The sequence below is a fragment of the Saimiri boliviensis genome, chromosome 8 (genome assembly GCF_048565385.1).
Source record: "Saimiri boliviensis isolate mSaiBol1 chromosome 8, mSaiBol1.pri, whole genome shotgun sequence".
NCBI lineage: Eukaryota > Metazoa > Chordata > Mammalia > Primates > Cebidae > Saimiri > Saimiri boliviensis.
The window spans coordinates 114,592,574-114,618,524 of NC_133456.1; the positions used below are offsets into that span (position 1 = coordinate 114,592,574).

The 25,951-nt window shown below is 44.9% G+C and overlaps 1 protein-coding gene across 1 annotated transcript in view; it reads right to left on the bottom strand.

Moving 5' to 3' along the window:
• Positions 1 to 25,951, bottom strand: part of PFKFB3 (6-phosphofructo-2-kinase/fructose-2,6-biphosphatase 3) — a 259,701-nt gene that overhangs the window by 86,548 nt on the left and 147,202 nt on the right. The gene's annotated exons all lie outside the window — the stretch shown is intronic.

Sequence of the window (25,951 nt, forward strand, 5' to 3'; positions counted from 1 at the left end):
ATGTCAGCGTCTCACATGGGCAGACACTGAAACAGCTTCTTTGCATGCAGCGTGGCCGGCGAGGGTGAGCTGAGGACATGCGGAGCTCCCCCTGGCTTGGCACTGGCAGGAAGTCAGCGGCAAGAAGCTACCACTTTTCAAGACTGGGTGGCTTTTGCTTTTCTCTCTCCCTGTCATTCATTTCAGAAGAAAACATAAGTTTGATTTCAAACAGAATACAAAAACTCGGAAAAGGGGCCAAACACAGGCAGGGAGATCATTCTTGTCCCCACTTTTACTCTTTTAAAAATTTAACTGGAAAAGTTGCAGAGGTGGCAGAAAGGGACGGGGCTGGAGGATGGTAGGTGAAGACTCTCGCTGTGGTGACAATGTTCCAGGCACCCCCTTTCTGCACAGTGAAGGGCGGAATCAAGGTGCACCCTCCAGCTGAGCATAGTGGTTCATGCCTGTAATCCCAGCACTTTGGAAGGCCGAGGCAGGTGGATCACCTGAGGTCGGGACTTCGTGACCAGACTGACCAACATGGAGAAACCCTGTCTCTACTAAAATCACAAAATTAGCCAGGCATGGTGGCATGCACCTGTAACCCAAGCTACTCAGGAGGATGAGGCAGGAGAATCACTTGAACCCTGGAGGCAGAGGTTGCCATGGGCCAAGATCGTGCCATTGCACTCCAGCCTGGGCAACAAGAGCAAAACTCCGTCTCAAAAAATAAAAGTGGAGAGGGCACCCTCCCCTCCAGACGCCTGGGCAAATCCAAATCTGTTTCTTTGTCATTCACCTGAGGAGAAATTCCTTGTTTCAATGACCACTCCTATGTGAATGGTGACAGGTTTGAGCAGAAAGAGCCAACGCTGAATGGACCGCTGCACTGTTTCACAGGACTCCGGTTCTTTCTCGCTGATTTTCAGATGTATTAGAGGCTCCTGGTTTTTTTCTCTAGATTTGAATCTCTTCCATAGACCACTGCTGCCTTGCAGCTGACTGTGTAATTTGCAGCCCTGCTGTCTGGGGCCTGAGATTCCACACAAGATGTGCCTAGAGAAGCAAATGAGCAACTCTGCTCCAATACGGGCAGCTACAAGGCAAGCAGGCCCTAACAGAAGGACACTGACACACTGACTTTCTGGGGGTGGCGTCTGGCCAAGGTTCCTGTCACCTCTCTCAGATAAAACACCAAATTCTTCCCCAACAGAAGCAGCAAAAATATGCAGTATAGGCCGGCGCAGTGGCTCATGCCAGTAACCCATGCCTTGGAAGGCTGATGGGGGAGGATCACTTGAGGCTAGGAGTTGGAAACAAGCCTGGGCAACATAGCAAGATCCTGTCTCTACAAAATAATTTTAAAAATTAGCTGGGCATGGTGGTGTGTGCCTGTAGTCCCAGCTACTTGGAAGGCTGAGGTGAGAGGATCACTTGAGCCCAGGAGGTCAAGGCTGCAGTGAGCCATGATTGCACCACTGCATTCCAGCCTGGGTGACAGTAAGACCCTGTCTCAAAAAACAAACAAACAAAAAAACCATAATATAGAATATTTATATATTGCCTTATTCTGAGGAACAAAAAATGGTGGGAAATTATGACCGTATAATATGGTACATGGTAATATTTAGATATGCCTAAAATGTCATGTTGATGAACAAGTTTCATCACTTTTTAGTATATGTGCTGCTGAAATGAACACAAGTTTCATCATTTTTATACTCATCCTAAATTATTTTTTTCCAAATCAGAGTGCAGTGGCCCTTGGGAACTGGGAAATAATGTCTTCCCAGACCTGGAGGGAGCTCCAAATGACTGGATCCTAAGGATTCTACAGGTTCCTGGCTTTCCCCGCCAGCCTCTGCCCACTGAGTCACCATTCCTATAAATATCCCCATCCCACAAGGTAATTGTCTTTGCAAATTTCATTAAGTTTTTGTCTCTTACCAAATTGCTATCTATACTTTAACAATGTTTCATCATCTGAAGAGCTTTAAAGGGTTTGCTAACCCCTTCGCCTCCTCATTAGCTAAATATCTCATCTCAGATGGCCCTTGAATTTGTACCTCTGCAAAATATAAAATAACTACGTATTGGGTTGATTTGAAGGTCAACACCAAAATACAACATCCTTTGAAGGGCCAAGAGTAAATACACTAACCTGTGCCACAGGACAAATTTATAGCCTGGGTATCCAGAAAAGGACCGTCCTCTAAAACATGGGCTAACCTGGCTTTCCCCTATGTGCTTATAATACCTGGAAAAGACATGATTTGAAAGGTGAACATACTTGAATTGCTATAAAAAGCCACAATCTAACAAGGGTCCATTTCTATTGGCCATTTCATTAGGATTTGCCACTCTGATGATGTCCTCTTATCCACTATTTGAGATGAGATATTTAGCTCGTGAGGAGGCAAGCAGATAAGATGACTTTTAACATCTGACGCAATGAATTTTAACATCACACCTTTTTTTATGGGCTTTTAAAGCAAGTTTTTGAGACCAGAGTAAATCATGATAGGTTGTACATAAAGTCTTTTACCTGGAAGTCCATCAAATAAATGTTTTCATAAGATCTGTTTTATGTCTATGCAATCAGTGTGTGTTGGCTGGAATGAATTCTCTATTTGCCTGTCACGTGGAAATGTAACTTATGACAAGCCTTTCTAGCAAAGTGGTTCAGTGTGTCAGGTTCTTTGGAACCACATAGACACTTCCAAATATTATCCTGCATTTAGCTCTTTGACCTTAGACAAATTACTTTAATATCTGTAGCCTCATTTCTTAATTTGTGGAATGGAGATAACAAGGCTCACAGGGCTGCTGTGAAGATTATGGATTTAAATTGTCTAGCTGCAGTGCCTGAAATAACCAATAAACAGATGATTGAGAGACAGAGAAAATAGATACATGGATGGATGGACAGATAGATGGACAGACAAATGGATCAATGGACAGATGGATGAGTGGATGGATGGATGGACGGATGGATGGATGGATGGATATGTGGATGGATGGATAGATGAAGATGGATAGATGGATGGATGGATGGATAAGTAGATGGATGGATGGATTGATAATGATGGATAGATGGATGGACAGATGGACAGATGGATGGATAGACAAATGGATCGATGGACAGATGGACAAATGGATGGATGGATGGATGGATGGACAGATGGATGGATAAGTAGATGAATGGATGGATGGATGGAGAGATGGACAGATGGATGGATAAGTAGATGGACGGAAGGATAGATGAAGATAGATGGATGGATGGATGGACAGATAGATGGATAAGTAGATGGATGGATGGATGGTTGAAGATGGATGGATCGATGGATGGGTAGATGAATGAATGGATGGATGGATAAGTAGATAGATGGATGGAGAGATAGAAGAATAGATGGATTGGCATCAGCAAAAGAAGAGTTGCTACTTCTGGGATCTGGCATTGAATGACATGGGACAAGTCTTGTGATCTGCCAATCTCACAGGGTCATATGGAGCAACTTTGCTCAGATATGAGCAGCAAAAGGCAAGCAGGCACAAACAGAAGAAGATGGATTTTCTGTGGCTGAGAAAAGGGGAAGAGAGAAAAGAAAAAAAGGGAGTAGAGCTAAAAAAAAAATTAAATGATATTTAAGGTCATTCTCAATAACCTGATTCTGAGAAAATAGGACTCTGAAGTGTTTGAGTAGCCTGAAGAAGGGCATTTTGTTGACAACACTGCTGTTTATTTTTGACTATTTAGCTTTCAGCACAATACACTCTTTCATCTAGATTCCTCTTTGCTTTGAGTTTTTCTCTAATTCCCTGAATAAGAGTCCTCTGTGAAGACCTAAGCTCAGCTAAGAAAGCTTGTCTTGCAAGCAGGCTAGTCTGAACTGCCTAGTCTCCTGAATTATCTAGAAATGGCTTTTGTCTGCTGTAAGCAGAGAGCCAAAGTAAGCATGGCTTAGTCCCATTAGGGGATGACTTTCTTTCCCAAGGCATGGTCTGAGGATAGATGACCAGGGAGCATAGGAGGGCTTCACTTCGTCAATGGGAACCAGGTCCCTCATGTCATTCTGCTCCACCACCTTCAGCTGTGGGATTTTGTTCTCTAGCATTCACCGTATGGGCACAAGATGGCTGCTGGAGCTCCAGTCATCCCACTTCATTGCAGATAGGAAAAAGGAGATGACAGAAGTTCAAAAGGTCACTTTTTCCAGCTTAGTCAGCCCCCTCACAAAGCCTTCCCAGAATCCCATCCAATGACCTCCACTTATATCTCCTTGGCCACGCTTCCAGCAAGGGACACTGAAATTCAGGCTTTTAGCTGGCAAATGGCCGCCTTCCTGCGATAGCAACAGAAGGGAAGAATGAATATTGAGTAGGCAAGTAACAGCCTCTGATACAGTTCCTTCCCTCAAAAGCCCTTGTAAAAGGCCCGGTGCCCTGCGACAGGTGCTCCACCTTGCTTCTTGGGTAGCCTGCTCCCCTGCCTACCTCTCCCACTTTCTTTCCTCCTCCCTGGTTCTTACAGGCAATCCTCGCTCCTGGAGGCGGCTCTCTGGCAAGGCTCCATCTCTTGGAGCTTGACTAGATTCGGCCAAGCTCTGCTTCACCTAAACGAAGGCATCGTCTCAAAACTCTCTAAACCCATCCTCACTTCACCTAGATGAAGGCATCATCTCAAAACTCTCTCAACTCATCCTCCCACTCCCAATGGGAACAAGCACATGGAAACAAAAGCGAAGGAAGGGAGGGGGAGGTCTCTATCCTTGCTCCCGGGATGGCAATTCTACCAGGGTCATCCCAGTCAAACATGGGTGACAGTTTTGTTTTCTTAGACCTCCCTCGAGGTGTGACATACCCCGTGGTCCTTTCATAACTAGGAGGAAAAGTCCACATCCCACCAGTGAGGAGGAGGCCACAGCCTCTGCCAGGAGCTCCCCTTCTTCTACCTGGGAGGTCACGATGAGATCAGGGATGGCAAAGCTGACACTGCCCTCACCCACAACCCGTCAGAGTCCTCTCCTACGGGCTTTGCTTTGGCATAGAGAGGGTGCCTGCTTATTCAGCATCTGGATGAGCACACTGCCGCTGCAGTTCACCCCACAGCCTGGAGCCTGAGAGCAACCAGATGGCTCTAGGCCGGGAAGGAGCAGGGGCAACTCCCTACAAGGCCGGCCCAGAAGACATGGCTGCAGAAGACTGCTGGCAGGCAAGTCCATGGCTGACAAAGATCCCATGTCATACTTTGCCCCAGAGTGCTCTCTGCAGAGTCATCGGATCACACTGTAATAAAGCCAGATGGGTATCGACAGTTCACCTGGCTCAGCTCCCTGCCTCCAGATGTGGCTGCGTGCAGCAGGAAGGCCAGACATGGGGACATTATTGGAAGCAACACATTCGTGTGTGCACACACACAATGCACATGCACATACAGAAATACACAGATGTGTGCATGCATGTGAACAAATGTGCACACTCACGCATCCACACATATGCACATACACATGTCCTCGCCCTGCTTTGGGCCTGTCTACATTCTGGCCTCAGATGCTGGGCTGGGCAGGAAGCAGAGCAGAATCCTCTGCCACAGAAGACCTGGGGCCAGCATCAGGACCATCAGCCTCCCCTCCCTGTCTCTCCCCCAGGAGGTAAGAGGCTCTCAGGATGCAGCACCTCTGGGTCTAGCACATCCTTCCTACACCTGGCACTCCATCTCAGAACTCCCGGCGCCCTGAACCTGCATCGAGAGACATGCATAGCCCCTGTCCACTTCTCCACCTCCACCTGGCTTCCTACTTCATTCTTTTGCTTCTGGGTCCTAAGTCCTTCTCCTTTGCCCTCCAGTCTGTGCTGATGCCAAGCTTCAAAACCTGGCCTAAATTCCTAGGTCTGGAAAGCCCATCCACAATCCACAGCATCTCAAGTCTCACGGTACCTGCAGCTGAGCTCTTTCCCCAGCTGTTTTTCTGACAGCCCCCAGCAGACACCACTTCTCACTCGTGCCAGCATAGATTATGATAACCCCATCCTGACCTAAGTGTGTGGCTTGTAAACTCTCCCAGCTGAAATACTAATTTTTAGTAGTGGTTACTCTTGGAAAGTTATTTTTCTTTCTTTCTTTTTTTCTTTTGAGAGTCTTGTTTGGAAGCCCAGGCTGGAGTGCAGTAGCACAATCTCGGCTCACTGCACCTCTGCCTCCCAGGTTCAAGCAATTCTCCTGCCTCAGCCTCCTGAGTAGCTGAGATTACAGGCATCTGCCACCACACCCGGCATTCGAATTGTGCAAACATTCCCACCATCCACCTCCAGAATTTTTACTTCTTCCTGAACTGAAACTCTGTCCCCATGAAACATAACTCGCCATTCTCCTGTCTCCCCCTCCCGCTGGCAACCACCTTTCTACTGTCTCCTTGAATTGGACTACTCTAAGGACCTCATGGGAGTGGGACCATACAGTATTTATCCTTTTGTCTGGCTTATTTCACTCAGTGTGTTCTCTTCAAGGTTCATCCACGCTGTAGCATGTGCCAGGATTTCCTTCCCTTTTTAAGGCTGAATAATATTCCACTGCGTGGACAGAGCACATCTTGCCTATCAATTCATCCATCAGTGGACACCTGGACTGCTTCCACATTTCGGCTATTGTGACTAACACTATTACAAACACTAGGGTATAAATAATTTTGAGTCCCTCCTTTTAATTCTTTTTGGTATATACCCAGAAGCAGAACTGCTGGATCACATGGTAATTCCATGTTTAATTTAACAACTTTTTAAAACATGAGTAAAATGATGTCTTCCCCCCTCCCCAACCTTTTTGTTTGTTTGTTTGTTTTTGAGATGGAGCCTTGCTCTGTTGCTAAGCTGGAGTGTGGTGACACAATCTCGACTCACTGCAACCTCTGCCTCCCAGGTTCAAGCAATTTCCCTATCTCAGCCTCCCAAGTAGCTGGGACTACAGGCGCACACTACTACGCCCAGCTAAATTTTTTGTATTTTCATAGAGACGGGGTTTTACCATGTTGGCCAAGACGGTCTTGATCTTCTGACCTCAGGTGATCCACCCACCTCAGCCTTCCAAAGTGCTGGGATTACCGGTGTGAGTCACCACGCCCAGCCTCTTTCCCCTTCTTAAAGCCCTCCAGTGACCTCCCACGGCACTTGGTCAGCAGGTGCACAGCCGCTGGGTTCTGCCTGGCCCGCCCTGGTGTTTCCAGCCTTCTCTTCCATCACTCTGCCCCTTTCTTGCCTTGTTCCAGCCTCATGGGTCTTCCTCCCACAGCTCAAGGCTCAAAGCTCTTCCCTGAATAACCACTTTCACAGAGACTATTGTCTACACCTGAAACACCCTTACTTCTACTCTTCTACTCTCCGTTTGACTATTACATTATCAGGAGAGTCTGGCCTCCTGCCCAAGACCCTGCTGCCCTGATGGAGCCTAATCTTGGGGTTGGTTGGTCAGCATAGGTTTGTGCAGGTGGGGCTCACACTCCCGTCTCATCACCCGCCTCAGCATCTGGCACATGGCGGGATGTACAGAAAACCCTGCTATGTTACGGTGGCTGTTAACTGCCGCTGTCATAGTTTTGGAGCAAGACTAAAGCTTACCAAATGCCAGCAAGACGGGGCTCGTCTTTATGAAATAAGAGTGGAGCTGCTCTCATTGGTGCTGGCGCCCTTGTGATGGGCCACCCTGGCCACCCCAGGCTCAGCACGTTACACTCGGCTGGGGTAGCCTGAGCATGTTATTTAGGCTGCTGTCTCCTCATATAATTAATTGTTCACACACCTGTATCTATCACCAGACTTAAAAACCTAGTTGTGGGTAGAAAGAACGTGATTTTTTTAATCTCATTTGTCATTGACACATCTGGAACGATGCCATTAGTAGGTGCGTCTTTGAAAGGTGACTGAAATGATTTGGTGGCTTGGTTTGACTATGTCTCTTGAAATTCTACCATTTATGAGCATATTCTATGTCTAAAAACAGTCTCAAATCAACTTCGCTTCTCAAATGTTAAATTGTCGAATCTCTTAAACTGCCATCTAGCCATATTGCAATTAGAGCAAACATATGATGCATCAGCTCTGCCAGCTCGTGAGTGCTTTCAGTGGTCGCATTTCTCCTTAACTGGCGAATGTTGTGTCAGCATTCAGACTGTGTGCATAAGCCATTTCAATGCCTCTATGTGTGTCAGATGAATGTTCATAAGAACTACCGTTTACTGAGCTCCTACAGCTCTTAAACCCACAATGTTAAGCTCTTATATTCTGCTAAGGAATTCCTATATATATGTATATATTCCTCCATGTATATTCATATCTGCATATATTCATATATATAAACTATATGCAGATACATATGAATATATACATATAGAGGACCTCATATATACCTGAATATATATGAATACATATGAATATATATATGTGTGTATATATATATGAAGATAAATATATATACATATATATATCCCTTAGCAGAGTATAACAGACCAACACTCTGGGTTTATATATGGCATATATATTCATATGAATATATACATCTTATAAACCCATAGTGTTGGTCTGTTATACTCTGCTAAGGGATATACATATATATATATGTATATCTTCATACATATAATTATATGTATATAATTTAATCATTGTGCAATTAAACACTGTAATATAAGTGTTTTTATTCCAGGTTTATAGAAAGAAAACTCGATTTTTAGAAAGTTTGAATAATTCCCTTAAAGCCACACAGCAAATAAGCAGTAGCTCTGATTTAAACTCAGGACTATCTGACTTCACATCCTGTGCTCTGCGTATTTTTCATGGATAATGAGTGGGCTTTATCTTCACTAAAGTTCTTGCAAAGCCCACTTCCTTCTTGAATGCATCCTCAGTGAGAAAGAAAACAACCACATCCTCTGAATGAGTCTTACTTCTCAGGGTGGGACGCATCCCGGAGGACTGACTGCAGTGTAGGGAAAACATCCGTTGTTGTAAGAGCCAGGACAGGCTGGGCCACACCACGGTAAGAAACAACCTCAAACTCACAATGACCCACACAATAAACAGCTGATTTCTGGTTCACGTTGGTGTCCCTGTCAGGCCAGCTCAGCTTCCTCTCCACACCTGGAACTGAGTGGCAACCTCTTTCAGAAGCATTGCTGATCTTGAGATAGAAAGGAAGGAGGTGACGGTGAAAACCCATCAAAAAACGACTTTGTTGGCCAAAGTCAGTCACATCTCACTAGAGTCCATGATAGAATTCTCTTTTGCTGTGGAAGAAGCAGATGACTCTACCCCAGCAGGAGCACTCCTGCTCTGTCTCTCACAAATCCACAGCACTGTGCTATTCCCAACAGAACGCCATGAGAATTACTTATTTTTAATTTAAAAAGACATTTGATCTAAGAATTTAGAACTCGGAACTCATACAACTTTCTTTGTTAAGGTATATGAAATAGAGGCCCTTTTAATAAACACAACCATATAAATACAATAAAACTTTTCAAAATTTTCCAAAATTCAAATACAGACTTCTCTATGTATACATTATATTTCCTGAGTAACAGGCAGTAACTCAAAGATTAGCAATATTTTCAGGCCGGGTGTGGTGGCTCATGACTGTAATCCAAGCACTTTGGGAGGCCAAGGCAGAGGATCGCTTGAGCCCAGGAGTATGAGATCAGCCTGGCCAACACAGGGAGACCTTGTGTCTACAAAAGAGATAGCCAGGCACGGTGGTGCGCATCTGTAGTCCTGGCTGCTCACTAGGCTTACGAGGCAGGATCACCTGAGTCCAGGAGGTTGAGGCTGCCCTCCAGCCTGGACAACAGGCATTTCATTTTGTCTCAACCAAAAAAGAAAATAAAAAGAAAAAAAGGCCAGGCGCAGTGGCTCACACCTATAATCCCAACACTTTGAGAGTCCAAGGTGGTGGATCTCTTGAGCCCAGGAGTTCAAGACCAGCCTAGGCAACATGACAAAATCTCATCTTTACAAAATATGCAAAAAAAAAAAAAAAAGTTAGTCTGGTGTGATGGTGTGTACCTGTGGTCCCAGCTACTTGGGAGGCTGAGGTGAGAGAATTGCTTGAACCTGGGAGGTAGAGGCTGCAGTGAGCTGTGATTGCACCACTGTACTCCAGCCTGTGTGACAGAGTAAAACCACGAAAGAGAGAGAGGAGAGAGAAAGAGAGAGAGAAAGGAAAAAAAAGGAAAGAAAGAAAGAAAAAGAAAGAAAGAAGAAAGAAAAAAGAAAGGAGAAAGGAAGGGAGGGAGGGAGGGAGGAAGAAGAATTTTCTCCACCAAGTCTTGACCCTGACTCCTCACTAGAGCTCTCTATCGGCTTGTGGAGTGCTTTTTCTGGCATCGCAGCTTGGTGTTCAGTCTCACTCTTTGGAGTCACAAGAGTTTTAATAGTTGTTGGGCTGGGCGTGGTGGCTCAAGCCTGTAATCCCAACACTTTGGGAAGCTGAGGAGGGTGGATTGCTTGAGCCCAGAAGTTTGAGACTAACCTGGCCAACATGGCAAAATCCCATCTCTAAAAGAAATGTTTTTAAAAAATAGTCGTTAACAATGCCCTGTACAACTCAAGAACACAGCTTTGGGGAAATGTGAGTAATACCACTGAAAGAGAATGTTGGGCTTCAAGAGCTTCTGGCATCCTGGAAGCGCACCAGTGGTCAGCTTTCTCCTCCACCAGGTGGTAGAGCTGTCTCTAACTCTCTCGAGGTTGGGGAGGGAGGAATCCCTTATATTGAGCAGGTGAGCAAGGCCATGCCTGAGCTGAAAGTTCTGGAGTCTTCAGACCTCACTGAGGTTGTGGTTACGGTTCTCATTTGTACGAGCTCCAAACCAAGTGAGCTCCAGCCCATGGCTGAGTGGCACTGCCAGCGCCAGGAGCAAGTGATGCTCAAACTAGCGGAAGCCATGAATGCCCTCAAAGAAGGCCCTTGGACGAAGCGAACCAGATTCCAGCCAATGCGATGAAGGCCAGGATGTAGAGACGAGGTTGTGGCCGGAGGCGGAGTGACTCCTCCAGCTTGGTTTAAACTCTGCTCCAGCTTGACGAATTAAGGGAAAACCATCTGTTTAGGGGTCTCTGACCTTGCTGTGAGTCTTGTGAATATCTCTTTCATGGTTGCCAATAAAAAAAATTTAAAAAAAAAAAACAACAACAGAAAATTACAGAAGAAAAAGCAGAAGAAACCAGAGGGTTTAGCTCTGGAGTTTTGATTCTGTTGTGAGTCAATGTGCAGGAACCTGAGGAGCTGAGATGCTGCTAACCTTAGACCTGGCTCAGTCCTGCCGCAGGGGCGGCTGCCCTTGCAGGAGCATGGACGCAGGCTGGCACCGGGGTATTTGGGTGCTGATTTTGTGCATATTTCTTTTCTCAGTGATTTGATGTGGCATTAGGGAGCCCAGATAAGAATAACTACCAACTCTAAGGCCCTTGGGGAACAAGTCAGAAGTGAAACAGCTCTTCCTAGTTTCTTATATGCTACTCTGCAGAAAAGAGGGGATTAATATTTATGCTATTAGGTCTGTGAATGCTCTCAGCACATACAGGTTATTAACTGAGACTCTGAAACTTCAGATTATTTAAAAATCAGGGGCTAATAACCTGAACAGATGCATTCACTTATAATTTTTACCGATGTACCTGCAAGGCTTGCAACTTTGAGTGGCCTCTGACAACGAAACAGACACAAAATAGAAATAATTTTATCAGATGATGCCACAGTTGTCTCGCAATTGCTTTGGGGAGGATTTTTCATGGAAATTTTTCCATCTCTTTATACTTTTCACATATAGGTTGTTGGCTTTTGCCAAGTGCGACGGAGAAGGACAGGCATGTGTGAAGAGGCCTGCCCAAATGTTACCCAGCTTGGAGGTCTTTGTTTAACCCATTGGCAAGAGAAACACCAGCACCACATTCTTGGTGAAAAGCCTCTTTCACAGAGAGAGTGCATTCAAGGGGAAAATCAGGCTTGAATTGCCATTTCTAAGGCAGAGCTTGAAAGACAGATGGAAGGAGCGGGTTCCATGGGAAAGGAAAGGAGGAAAGAAAGGGGATGGCCTCACTTGCCAAAGTAAAGCTGGCTGTGGCTGAGAGCTCTTTCAAAACTGCCAGGAACCTTGGGAGCTGTCCACTTCTCTCTCCCGGGAGGAGACCCAGGGCCAAGTGACACTTCAGTAATGGAAATCCTTTCTCCAAGGCCAGAGCCCTGTGCAGAAAGCCTGAGAAGACTTCAACAAAGCCCTCTCTTCTTCAGCAAAGTAACTGTGGAATCAGGAAAAGACAGAAAATTCCTAAGTAGAGAGGTTCTTAACTTAGACGCCATAGCCTGGTCTGGAGAGTTCATGAGTAAGCTCTAGGAGGTGCGTGCACATGCTGAATTTACGCGGAAGCTGAGCTTGGGCCGAGTTCAGGAGAAGGGTTCTATGCCCAATCAGTCATGTTGAGAGGACATTTTCATTTCCCAACCACTGTCCGTCTCCACTTTCTACTCTTCACCAACGTAGATAGTTGGCCTTGCCGTGTTCCTTTTTGAGATACGTAATTTTTCTTGATGTTCTGAAGTACTGGTTGGTAGATATTAAAAGCAGATGTTGCAACGGGACATATTTTCCAAATATCTTTTTATTAAAATCCACATGAAACGTTGCCTTTGGGCAATGGAATGGCCAAACCACCTCTTTGGACAGGCGCGTGTCTTTCTGTTCTGGTCTAGGGAAGAGCAGAAAGGAGCAAGTGCAGGTGGGCTCCCTGCCAGCGTGCCTCTGGAGAGGCCGGATACCCCAGTGTCTCGCAGGCCTGCGTTTTGTCTCACTTTGCTGCACATGTAGTGTACATGATCAGCACACAAGTCCTAATTTTATAGCACCTACTCTTTCTAGATGTTAAAGAGATTGCCACTGTTTGAGCAAAGTCCCGTTGCTAAGCAATTGTGTACGTTCATGTTAAAATTCACAGGAAAGACTGTCTTCTGAAAATGACTTGTGGACATCGTGAACATCACCTGTAAGCATTGCACATGCGGAGATTTGCCCACGGGGTTGGTAGATGTGAGAAGGGGAAGGGTTCTAGGCCAGAACGTTCCTACGTAGAAGATACTTTCAGGACACAGCTTTGCTGCATGTGTGCAGTTAATGTGGATGAACTTCCATTGTCTCCAAATTACCTAGTCTAAGTATTAAGAAGTGCACATATATGTTAAAAGTAGAGAATGTAAAGTAACCCACTTCAGATTTTTCTGCTAACTTACAGGTATGATTATCTTTCGTGAATGGTGTTAAATTTGATCGCTTGGAGGAGGGGGCTGCAGAGGGAAGGTTAGACAATTTCAGGCAATCTGACCATGGTTCTATCTGTGTATATTCATTAATATTGGTGTCTAGTCAGGAATAAACAAGTCCTGAGTGCCCAAAGTATGTTAAAAAGCAGAGGTAGCAAAACAAGTCCTTTATAAATACGGGTTGTTTTACAAAGGGGTTGTTTTACTATCTCTGCTTTTAACACTTTTGTGTTTGGGGCACTTTTGTTTTGTCAGTTTGTCAGAAGGGCTGTCTTCTGGAAGCGACCTTTGTTAACCCACCTCTCGGATGGAGCCAGACACGTTTTCACACTTTCTCATCTGGGCAGTGGAGCGGGGAGGAGAGTGACTCCTTGCTGGTAACTCCCTACCTAGAAGACAATTCTGGGTTTTCACCACAGTTCCAACTGTGCAGTTTTTAGTAAGTGCTTGTGTTTATTATAGACCATGTTCATTATGTTTTATTTTTATTTTGAAGCTCTGGGGCACATGTGCAGGGCGTGCAGGTTTGTTTCCTAGGTAAACGTCTGCCATGGTGGTTTGCTGCATCCATCAACCCATCATGTAGGCGTTAAACCCAGCATACATCGACTCTTTCCCTAATGCTTTACCACTACGGCCCCACCACACACTCCCCTGGCAGGCCCCAGTGTGTGTTGGTCCCCTCCCTGTGTCCATGTGTTCTCATTGTTCGGCTCCCACTTATGAGTGAGAACACGCAGTGTTTGGTTTTCTGCAGGCATTAGTTTGCTGAGCATAATGGCTTCTAGCTCCTTCCATGTCTCTGCAAAGGTAGACCATGTTCATTCTTTATTTCACAACATAGATGCTTTTTTAGATGTCTTGAGATGACAATGTATGATAAAAAGTAGAGCTAGCGAGTTAGTTCCTTTGTAATGTCTTTTTTTAATAATTAAGAGAAAAGAAGCCTTTTGAACATGGTATTATGAAGCCCCCTCTGAGCACTGTACCCCGGGACTCATTAACTGAGTCAGCAACGGAGCAGCAGAAGGAGCATGAGGAAGGAGCTACACAGACGAATTGCTATTTCCATCTTGATGATAACCAGGGATGTGTGCATTTCTTGGGGGATTACTGTAAGAATACACTGCTGAATAACTCAGTGGACACATACCTGCTTGCTAACGTTTTACTAGGATGGCTCTGTTCATTCTCTTAGAAGTATTAGACCCGGTTGTTATATACCCTATTTTAAATTAAGCATTAAGGGAGTGCAGCATTTTAATTGTAACTCTGCCAACATCTTTATTCAGAGGAATGTTGCCATTTTTTCTTTTAGAAAATTTTTGTCTCCATGAAAGGCAAAATTACTTTTTTTCCTGATTGAAATGGTGTAGTGTATTCTTGGTTATCAAAATACTCTTGGCTTTGGGACTTTAAGTTGATAAATATTTATAATGTGTGAAAACATGATACATATTCTGTATCTCAACCACATAACAATATGTGCTCAATTATGTGTGTATACACGCTCAAGGACTTAGAAGAGCAAGGTCAAATGTAACCTGCTTGTGATTATAGGTGCTTTCTGAGTTCTGTCTTCCACGTGCTCTTCATTTTCAATAATGCACATGTTATTAACTTTTAAAGTGAGAGAGCATACATTTTATTTTTAAAAATTGTATGCCAGGCTAGGCATAGTGGCTCATGCCTGTAATCTCAGCATTTTGGGAGGCTGAGGCGGAGAGGTTGCTTGAGTCAAGGAGTTTGAGACCAGCCTGAGCAACATAGCAAAATCCCATCTCTACTAAAAATACAAAATATTGGCCAGGCACCTGTAATCCCAGCTACTCTGGAGGCTGAGATGGGAGAATCACCTGGGCCTGGGAGGTGGAGGCTGCAGTGAGCCAAGATTGCACCACTGCACTCCAGCCTGGGTGTCAGAGGGAGATCCTGTCTTAAAAAAAAAAAAAAAAATTATATGCCAACACTTGTATCCATCTGTATATACCTATGTGTGTATTTATGGGAAGAGGTCCTTGTTTGTTTATTTGTTTGTTTTTGAAACCCATCTCACTCTGTCACCAGGCTGGAGTGCAGTGGCATGATCTAGGCTCATCACAACCTCCAACTCCCTGGTTCCAGTGATTCTCTTGTCTCAGCCTCCCAAATAGCTGGAATTATAGGCACGCATTACCACGCCCAGCTAATTTTTGTATTTTTAGTATAGACAGGGTTTCACCATATTGACCAGGATGGTCTCAATCTCCTAACTTCGTGATCTGCCCACCTCGGCCTCCCAAAGTGCTAGGATTACAGGAATAAGCCACCGTGCCCAGTGAGGTCATAGTTTTAGAAACAAAACTCAAAGATGTTGTGAACCCCAAAAGTTAAGATCCACTGCTCTATTCCAATGCTGTCTTTCTTCCTCTTTAAAAAATTGTGGTGAAATCTACACAACATAAAATTTGGCATTTAACCATTTTTAAGTATATAGTTCAGAGGCATTAAATACACATTAATGGCTGGGTGCAGTGGCTCACACCTGTAATCTTAACATTTCTGGGGGCTGAGGTGAGTGGATCATTTGAAGTCAGGAGTTCAAGAACAGCCTGGACAACATGGCAAAACCCCACATCTACAAAAAAAAAAATAGCCAGGCATGGTGGTGGGCACCTGTAATCCCAGCTACTCAGGAAGCTGTGGCAGGAGAATCACCTGAACTCAGGAAGTGGAGGTTGCAGTGAGCTGAGATCACACCACTGCACTCCAGCCTAAGCAACAGAGCAAGACTCCATCTCAAAAACAAAACAAAACAAAAAAAACCACATTGACTTTGTTTTGCAACCATCAACACTATCCATCTCCAAAACTTTTCCTCTTGTAAAACTGAAATTCTATACCCACTATAGAATTTCACTGTAAGCAATAAACCCCCAATACTCCCCAGCTTAGCCCCCGGTAACCACCATTCTACTTTCTGTCCCTATGAATTTGACTACCCTGAATATCTAACGTGAAAAGAATTATATGGTGCCTGTCGTTTTGTGTCTGGCTTATTCCAACGAGCATGATGCCCTCAAGCTTCATCCATGCTGTAGCATGTGTCAGAATTTCATTCTTAAAGCTGAATAATATTCCATTGTATGGGCAGACCACACTTTGTTTATCCCTTTCTCTATCCATGGATTGTCTCCACCTTTTGGCTACTATGAATAACATAACTATGAATGTGGCTATACAAGTATTTTGGGTTTTTTCTACATTTTAGCCCTTGTGTACAAACCTCTGTTCAAGTCCCTGCTCTCAATACTTTGGGGTATATGCCCAGAAGCCAAATTGCTGAATCATGCAGTAGTCCTGTGTTTAATATTTTAAGGAACCACCATACCATTTTCCATAGCAGCAGCAGCATCTCACCTTCCTACCAGCAATGTCCATGGGTTTTGATTTCTCTATACCTCGGCCAATACACGATCTTTTCTGGTTTTTTGGTAATACACACCAGCATCGGTGTGAAGTGATATGGATGCTCTTTCCACTGTATTGGTGAGGCAGGGAGTGAACAATTCTGACCCCAAATCCTCATCTCTCCAAGTGTGCAAGTTGAAGTAAATTTCTTAATCTCTATGTGAAATTGTTTTCCTCTTCACTAAAGCAGAAAAGTTAAATTATTCATATAGTAAATACATGTAGAATACAAAACATGGGGCTAAGCACTGCAGGGTAAGAAGTGAGAAAGGAGCATAAGGCTGGACAGGATATGAGACCCCTACTTTCAAAGGAGTTCAGAATCTGCAGAGGACGCTGGCCTGTGAGCCGAGTCAGATAAGGAGGAAATGCATGGTGAGGACACAGGACATGCTGAAATGGTAACAATGATGCCACTATGTCAGTCATTCTAAACCACTTCTCTGCAGCACAATGTGCCTTAATAAGCCTTCTCCATATCCAGGACCAGGGAGTAAACTCCTTGCCCTTCACTGTGGTCTGCAAAGCATCCTCTCTGAGCATGGGTGAGCTTAGCCTTCCTCGAGGACCTGAAGGTTCACAGATCATGTCATGAGACACAGCAGTGAATGTAGAGTGATGTTTAGTTGTGTACATCTCCAGAAGAATCAAAGGATCAAAAATCAATTGGAATCATGGATTTTCTTGCTTGTATTCATCAAAGGGTCTCCAAGCCCCCTTTGGTGGAAACTTGAGCTTCAGTTCTATCCTGGATCCCCAGTGGCTACTGGAAATCAGTGCTACACTGAGTGACTAGTGTCCTTGCTGCAGTGCAACCTCAAATGTTGCTTATCCAGTCTGAATATAGGCATGAGGACAACGCTGCCTTTATTTTGGAAGTGTCTCAGGAATAACTTAAAATTAATCTCTAATTAATTCTAATTAGAATTAGTTAGGCTTAAAAATCACTGGGTCTGGGAATTTTCTCCTGAAGTCTCTAAGATGAGGAGTCCTGCCAATATGGAAACCAGCTTTTTTAAAAAAATGTTTTTCCTGTGTGGCAATTCCTCAAGGACCTAGAAATAGAAATCCCATTTGACCCAGCAATCCCATTACTGGGTATATATCCAAAGGATTATATATCGTTCTACTATAAGGACACATGCACACGAATGTTCATTGCAGCACTGTTTACAATAGAAAAGACCTTGAACCAACCCAAATGCCCATCGATGATAGACTAGACAAGGAAAATGTGGCACATATACACCATGGAATATTATGCAGCCATCAAAAACCATGAGTTCATGTCCTTTGCAGGGACATGGATGAACCTGAAAGCCATCATTCTCAGCAAACTGACACAGGAGCAGAAAATCAAACACCGCATGTTCTCACTCATAGGCAGGTGTTGAACAATGAGAACACATGGACACAGGGAGGGGAGCATCACACACTGGGGTCTGTTGGGGGGAAATAAGGGAGGGACAGCGGGGGGTGGGGAGTTTGTGGGGGGATGGTATGAGGAGAAATGCCAGATACAGGTGAGGGAGAGGAAGGCAGCAAATCACACTGCCACGTGTGTACCTATGCAACAATCTTGCATGTTCTTCACATGTACCCCAAAACCTAAAATGCAATTTAAAAAAATAAAAATAAATAAATAATAAATAATGTTTTTCCTTTTTTCTTTTCTTTCCTTTTTTTTTTTTTTTTTTTTTTTTGAGAGAGAGTCTCACTCTGTAATCCAGGCTGAAATACAGTGGAGCAATCTCCTATCATTGAAAGCTCTGCCTCCCGACTTCAAGCCACTCTCATGCCTCAGCCTCCCAAAGTCATGGAATTACAGGCATGAGCCACCATGCCTGGCCGGAAACCAATATCATTCCATGAAGTAACTCAGGAAACTTTATCGACTCACCACCATGCCTGGCCAGAAACCAATATCATTCCATGAAGTAACTCAGGAAACTTTACCAACTCTTCCACTTTATTACAATTAAAGACTGCCTTTGAACACTAAAGATCCTAATTTAGGAACTGTATTATTGAAATCAATGACCATGTCTGACTTAACTGGATCATCCATTAAGTAAACAAAGATTTGTTGTTTCGGGCTGCTCGTTGTCAATTGCTTCATGCAGATATAAAGGACAGGGTACCGCCCCAAAGCAGTTTACAAAGTAGGAGAGACTGCCAAACCCACAGTTACCATGGAATATGGGAAGTGCTGTGATCAAGGGAAGCTCCAGAGCTACAGAAGTTCCAGAGTTGGCCTGCAATGGGGATAGGAGAACTGATGTTCGAGCCAAGTCTTAATGATACGAGTTGTGATGGTTCACTTCATGTGTCCTTAGACTGGGCTAAGGAGTGTCCAGATAGCTGACAAAACATTATCTCTAGCTGTGTCTATGAGGGTATTTCTGGAAGAGAATAGCACCTGAATCAGTAGACTGTACTGGTGAAGACCATGCTCCCCGGTGAAGACAGGCATCACCCGATCCATCGAGGGCCTGGATAGAACAAAATGGCAGAGGAAGGGAGAATTTGTTCTCTTTGCTTGAGCTGAGACATCCCTCTCTTTCTGCCTGTAGACACTGAAACTCTTCCTTCTGGAGCCTTCAGCCTCAGATGGGAGTTACAACATTGGCTTTCCTGGTTCCCAGGCCTTTGTACTTGGAACTGAATGTCACCACTGGCTTTTGTGGTTCTCCAGTTGGCAGACAAAAGATCTTTAGACTTCCCGGCCTCCATAACTGCATAACCCAATTCCCAAAATGAATCCCTGATATATCTATGGATACAGAATCAGGTATATTCAGTGGGTTCTGCTTCTCTGGAGAACCCTAATACATAAGCTAAGTGACGAAGGGACAGGAAGGCCAAGGGAATATCCTGTGCAAGGTTTTGAAGGTCTCCAAGATGACGATGTGTGATCCACAGAGGGGCTCACATTCACTCATCTGTTTCACTCAACAGGCGCCTGCCAAGTACCGACGATATACCAGATGGTCTGAGATCCTGGGGATGCAGCAGTGAACCTGACTGACCAGGGTCTGTCCCCATGGAACTTACATTGTGATGGCAAAGACTGACAATAAACAAGTAAATAAAATAACTAGGATTATGAGAATTTTTATTCATAGGGAGAAAAGAGTCACAACAGAGAATAATTAATCAGACACACGTTGGAGGAGATGGACAGCAAGGAATCTCTCAGACGACACTCAAGCTGTTTCGTGGGATGAGAAATTCATGCTATGAGAGGAGACCAAGGAAGACTAATCCAGGTGAAAGGAAAATCCATTAAAGACCTTGAGGTTCAACGAGTTTGACATGTCCTAAGATCTGAAAAGCATATCAGCATTACTGGAGCATCACGAGCAAGGGAGGATGGGAGCCAAAGTGACTTGAGAGGAAGGTAAGGGAAGATTGCACTGGAATTTGAGGCATGGTGGGAAGCCATAGAAAGTGAGATAATATGATTGACACTGTTCAAAGATCGTTGAGCCTGCTGGGTGAAGAGTGGACCACAATGGTCAAGAGTGGCCGCAGGGAAGCCATTTAGGACTCTATTATCATGAGCCAGGAGAGATAATGGTGGACTGTCCAGGGGTTGGTGACAGAGGTGAGGAGTGGTAGATGAATTTGAGATATGGCTCTTTTGAAGGTGGAATCCACGGGGCTCGCCAAATGCCAAATGTGTGATGGAAGGAGCCTGGTGAGGGAAATGGAGACACTGAGGGTAGGCTTCCAGGTCTGGGACTCTAGTAATAAGGTAGACAGTGACAGGGTCCATCCTCAGAAATGGAGAACACTGGAAGAGAAAATTTAGATGGAGCAGAATGGCAGATTTGAAATTCACGTGGGATACGTTCCACTTGGGCTGCCTGTGAGTCAGCAGCTGAATACGTCAACAGATGATTTACCAGACTGGCACCCAAGGGACAGCACTGGATTCAAGATAGACATTTGGAAGTCACAGTTACATGGATGGTGTTTCAAGGGCATGGAAATGAATAGAGGCAGAAAGAGCAGAATGAAGAGAAAGAGAAGAGGGCTTGAGTGGAAGCCCTGGGAATGTCTGTTTAGAAGCCAGGAAGTGGAGGCAGAATCAGCAAAGGAGAAGGAGCAGCCAGGAATGTGACCATCTTGGATGCTGAGATGCCTCCAGGGAGGCACTGCAGAATTTCTACATAGAGTTGAGCCCAGTCAGGTTTGCAATCTATTGTGCAGCCGTGCGAGGTGTGAGCTTCTCAAATAATATTCAGTAGTTCAGCCCAAGCACAAAGAAAGTGGATCGTTGGGTTCAACCAGCTTTGGGTGGGTGAGCGATTTTTGCCTGGTGAGTGCAAAGGAGATTAGGAAGAGGGCATTTCCCTGGGAATAATTATAATGATCGGTCATTTACTCTAAGGAAATCAGAGCAGAAGCGGCCAATGTTTAATAAGAAAGATGTGATGTCAATGGATCTACAATCTTTTTATATTCAAAATACTGTCAGATTTGAAGTTTCAGAGCAGGGTTTCTCAGCCTTGGCCCTGTTGACATTTGAAGACAGATAATTTTTGTGGGGCCTTCCTTGGGCATTGTAAGCTGTTTAGTAGTGTCCCTGGCCTCAATCTACCAGATGCTAGTAGCACCTGCCCTGAGCTATGACAACCAAAAAAGTCCGCTGACGGAGAGGAATTGCACCTGGATGAGAAGCACTGTTTGAGAGTAAACGAGCAAGAAGGGAGAAGGTGGTAGCCAGGACACAGGGCATTTACCATCAAGGTTCTAAAAGAGATGCAGTTTCTGCTGATGATAAGACCCAGAATAAGACGATGAGAGTAAATGGCTAAGGTTTAGGGAAGGAAAGGTTCACTTTGGAGAAGGGAAGGTTAAAAAGCAAACAAAGGAAAAAACTGAGAAGCAGAATGCTGGGTCACATTTTTTGTCTGTTTTTTTATTGAATTAAAAGAGAATGAGATTAGAAGAAAAAATACAAAGAAAAACTGAGAACTTAACAGAGAACGGGCAAGACAAGGAACTTGCTAGGTGATGAGAGCTCAGTGGAGGGAGGAATAAAGGCATCGGTTTCAAAGGAGCATGTGGTTTTGCAAAACAAAAAGTTCTGGAACCAGCAGTTGGGAGGAGAGAGGACACACAGCCCACTCCTGGGAAATGAGAAGGAGGAAAACATTTGTCTCTCGGAGACCACCAGGCCCAGAGGGAAGGCTTTGAGAAGACAGATAAAGGTCAGCTTTAGACGGAGATTGTTACAGAATGACTTCTGTTCTATCCGTCCCTTATGAGTGGGGGAACCGGTGTCCACCGCAGGGTAAAAAGGCATCCTAATTCCATGGACAGTGATTGGTTCAGAAATGGACAAGGAACCCAATGCTCGCCAATTAGACCTGGGCAGAGGTTAACTGGAGGCCTCCAGCAAGGTGATTTCTCACTCGGAAGGAAAGCCAGCCTCCCTCCCGTCAGGCACGAATGAGGGAACCTGTGGCTCTCCTGGCAGCTGTTCCAGAACTGTGTTGAGAGCCAGTTTTAGGTTAAAATCAACACTGCAACAGGCAGGGTGAAGAACACAGACAGAAGCTGCTGCTTCTGGCGGGTCATAGTGGCTCGCACCTGTAATTGCAGCACTTCGGGCGGCTGAGGCAGGAGGCTCCCATAAGCCTCCTTGAACTCCCATGAGAGTTCAAGACCAGGCTGGGCAACAAAGGAAGACTTTGTCTCTACTGGAAAAAAATGTAAAAATTAGCCAGGCATGATGGTGTGCACCTGGGGTCCCAGCTCACTTGATCCTCACGAGGCTGAGCACTGAGTCATGGCTATGCCACTGCCCTTTCACCTGGGTAACAGAACAAAATCCTGTCTCAAAAAAGAAAGCAGCAGCTGTTTCTTTATGACATCCATGAGCCACTGCTGCTACCTTGAAGATCAGCCCAACTTCTGGATTTTCTCTTCTATAAGTTCATACATTTTTTTCACTTTTTAAAACCAGGTTGAGCCAAAAGCATCTAAGGAATGACTTTGAGCTTCCTGAGAACTACAGCTTCATATTCCTCATCTATCCATCGTAGCCTGTGTCTCTTAGAAGATGCAGCCCTTTGTTTTGTTTTGTTTTGTTTTGAGACAGGGTGTCACTCTGTCACCCAGGCTGGAGTGCAGTGACATGATCACAGCTCACTGCAGCCTCAATCTCTTGGGCTCAAGCAATCCTCCCACTTCAGTCTCCTAAGTAGCTGAGACCACAGGCGCACGCCACTATGCCACAGCTAATTTTTTGTATTTTTTTGGTAGAGACAGGGTTTTACCATGTTGCCCAGGGTGGTCTTCAACTCTTGGGCTCAAGCAATCCTCCTGCCTCGGCCTCCAAAAGTGCTGGGATTACAGGCATGCACCACTGCGCCTGGCCAGGTTCATTTACGTTTATTGACCTGACCAAGAATAGTCACTTTAACAAGATGTTTTGTTGTTTACTTCTTAATGGGAAAGAAAACCAAATTAATTGGTAGAAATACAGAAATATAATAGAATGTATCAGGGAGAAAGAGAATGTGTCAAGGGAGGTAATTTTTTAGGAATCATCAGAACAAGAATTTTTGTCCATTTTTAAATTTTTATAGATTTAGGGAATTTTTTTTAATTTTATAATTTTTACAAACTTTTTTTACAGTTTTGTTACATGTTATACGGATGTCTGGCATCGTGGTAAAGTCTGGGCTTTTAGGGTACCTGTCACCCAAATGGTGACTATTGTACCCAATAGATAATCTCTCATCTGTCACCCTCCTCGCACCCTCCCACCTTTCCGAGTCTCTAACGTCTATTATTTTATCCTCTATGTCCCTGTGCACATGATTTAGCTCCCACACTTAAGAATGTGTGGTACTTGACTTTATGTTTTTGAGTTATTTCACTTAAGATGATGTCCTCAAGCTCTGTCCATGTTACCACAAAAGACATTATTCTTTTTCATGGCTGAGTAGTATTCCATTGGGTATATGTACCACATTTTCTTTAACCTGCCATCCTCTGATGGACACTTAGGTTGATTTCTTATCTTTGCTATTGTGAATGGAGCCACAATGAACAAAGTACAGGTATATATTTTATACACTGGTTTCTTTTCTTTTGGGTGGCTACCCCATAGCAGGATTGGTGATCAAATGGTAGTTCTATTTTTAGTTCATTTTGTTTACTGCTGAATCCCTAGGGTCTAGAACAGATAAGGTGCTTTTAGAATATTTGTCAAAGGCTTCCTTCCAAGAATACTGATCAAACGTTTACAAAGTATCAGGCACTGTGCTAGCCTCCATGTTAGGGTATGGGAAAATGTGAGTCTCAAATAGCAGAAAGCCAGGCTTCAGACCAGACTCCAAGGTGACCGTGGGACACAGGGGAGCAGCCTGGAAATTCTGACTTGGCCTCCAGACCTTCGCCAGTCCCACTCCTGTTTCTGCATGACACATCCTCATTTCACCGCAGAAATGGAGCTGGTGCCATGGCCAGAGTTCACGACCCTGAGGATTGATGATTGCCTCCTGGGAATAATATTTTTCCCCTTTACACAGATTGTCAGAAGCCTCCCACACAATTCCCTTCAGGCCCTTGATCTGTGAGGCTCCTGGGATTTTTCCACATGGAGCAAATAACATCAGTCACGAGAAAGCTGCAGCAGACAAATCTTTGTGGTCAGGCAAAAGCACAAAATGAGCGTCTCTGCTGCAAGTCAAAACAGGGCAGTGGATATTGGCAGAGACGGGGCCGGCCTCGGGCCTGCAGGCAGAAGCTGGAGCACAGCTCTGGGAATGGGCAGGACCCTCTCTACCCACTGGGGAAAAGGAGAGCTCACCTCCCAACTTTCCATCCATGTCTGAGCTTCAGAGGGACAAAACCATCAGCCAGCCAATCCTGTTGTCCTTAGAACTCAAAGCCATCATGGGGCTCTTACCAACAGAAGGAAGCTGGTGGTTCTACTCCAAGCTCCCCACTCTGATGGGGAGGAGCCAGTTAGGGTGATCCAAGATGCATCTGCTCCCAGAGGCAGCTTGAGAGAGAGCAGGTGGCCCTGTGGGTGCACGGATGGGCGAGTAGTCCTCCCCATAGAAGCAACCTGCACCCATCCCTTCCCAGAATGAACAGTGCACTGAAAATCCAGGAGACACATCCCTGATAACAGTAGCCATTTCCTGGGAACGGAATTTAGGGCGGAGGCTTGGTGTTGTGAAAGGGACTTGCGCTTTTCACCTTATGTATATTTTTCTGAACTGGTGTCACAACCACATGTTGCTTCTGAAACACCGATTTGGTTTAAAAGCCCCATTCATCCTGAGAATCACTGAGTTGCTTCCCAAAGATGCTATATCCATCACACCAAATGTCAATCACTGGTGCTGAGAACACGCCGTCTTTGCACACAATGACCTCTGCCGCCTGCCCCTCCCGCAGGACCCAGGCACAACGTCTTCATGGCCTCCTCAGCTTTCCACCCTCAGCCTCTGCCTCCAAATTGTAACATATTTCACGTGACCACACAGGGACACATTTTCTCTTGTATTGGCTATCATCATTCTTTACGGTTGAAGGTGAGACAGAAAGAAATAGTGAGGAGTTCATTGATTAAATTTCCTAAATCCTAGACCTTAGGATCTTGAAGTGCCCTTTTTCCTGCTACAATAGCCCACCCAATGCCTTCGCTCCACCGGCTCCTCTGAGAGCTCGAACTCGGGAACAACTCTCTACAAATGCATACTTTCTTCATGAACCTGATAATTTTCTGGACTTTCTGCTCCCTCCCTTGCCCTGATTGAGTTCGACAATCTAGGAAGAAACCTGAAAATTGCCAAAACTCTTTTCACTCATCATTTAGCCTAAGATGCCAGCTTTTCTCTATTCCATTGTTACCGCGCCTACTTCTCAGGTCTATACAGACACCTCCCAGGGTACTCAAAGGTCCCGAGAGAATCTGTTACCTTCTCCTTATGAAGGTTCACTGCCAAATTCAGTGAGGAGGGATGAGAGAGAACACCTGCCTGCACCCAGGGAGTGCATCACTGCACTGCCTCTCACGGTTGTCCTGCCCAGATTGCAACCATGGCCCCTTGCTGGAGCTATAATGCCTGGCAGTATCAAGAGCACATCCCCCACGGGAGTATGAAGTGCAGGTGGAGAGTCGAATCCCAGGGCTCTTCAAATGGGGTCCCTGGGCTTCAGGGCATCCACGAATACCTTGAACTTGTATTC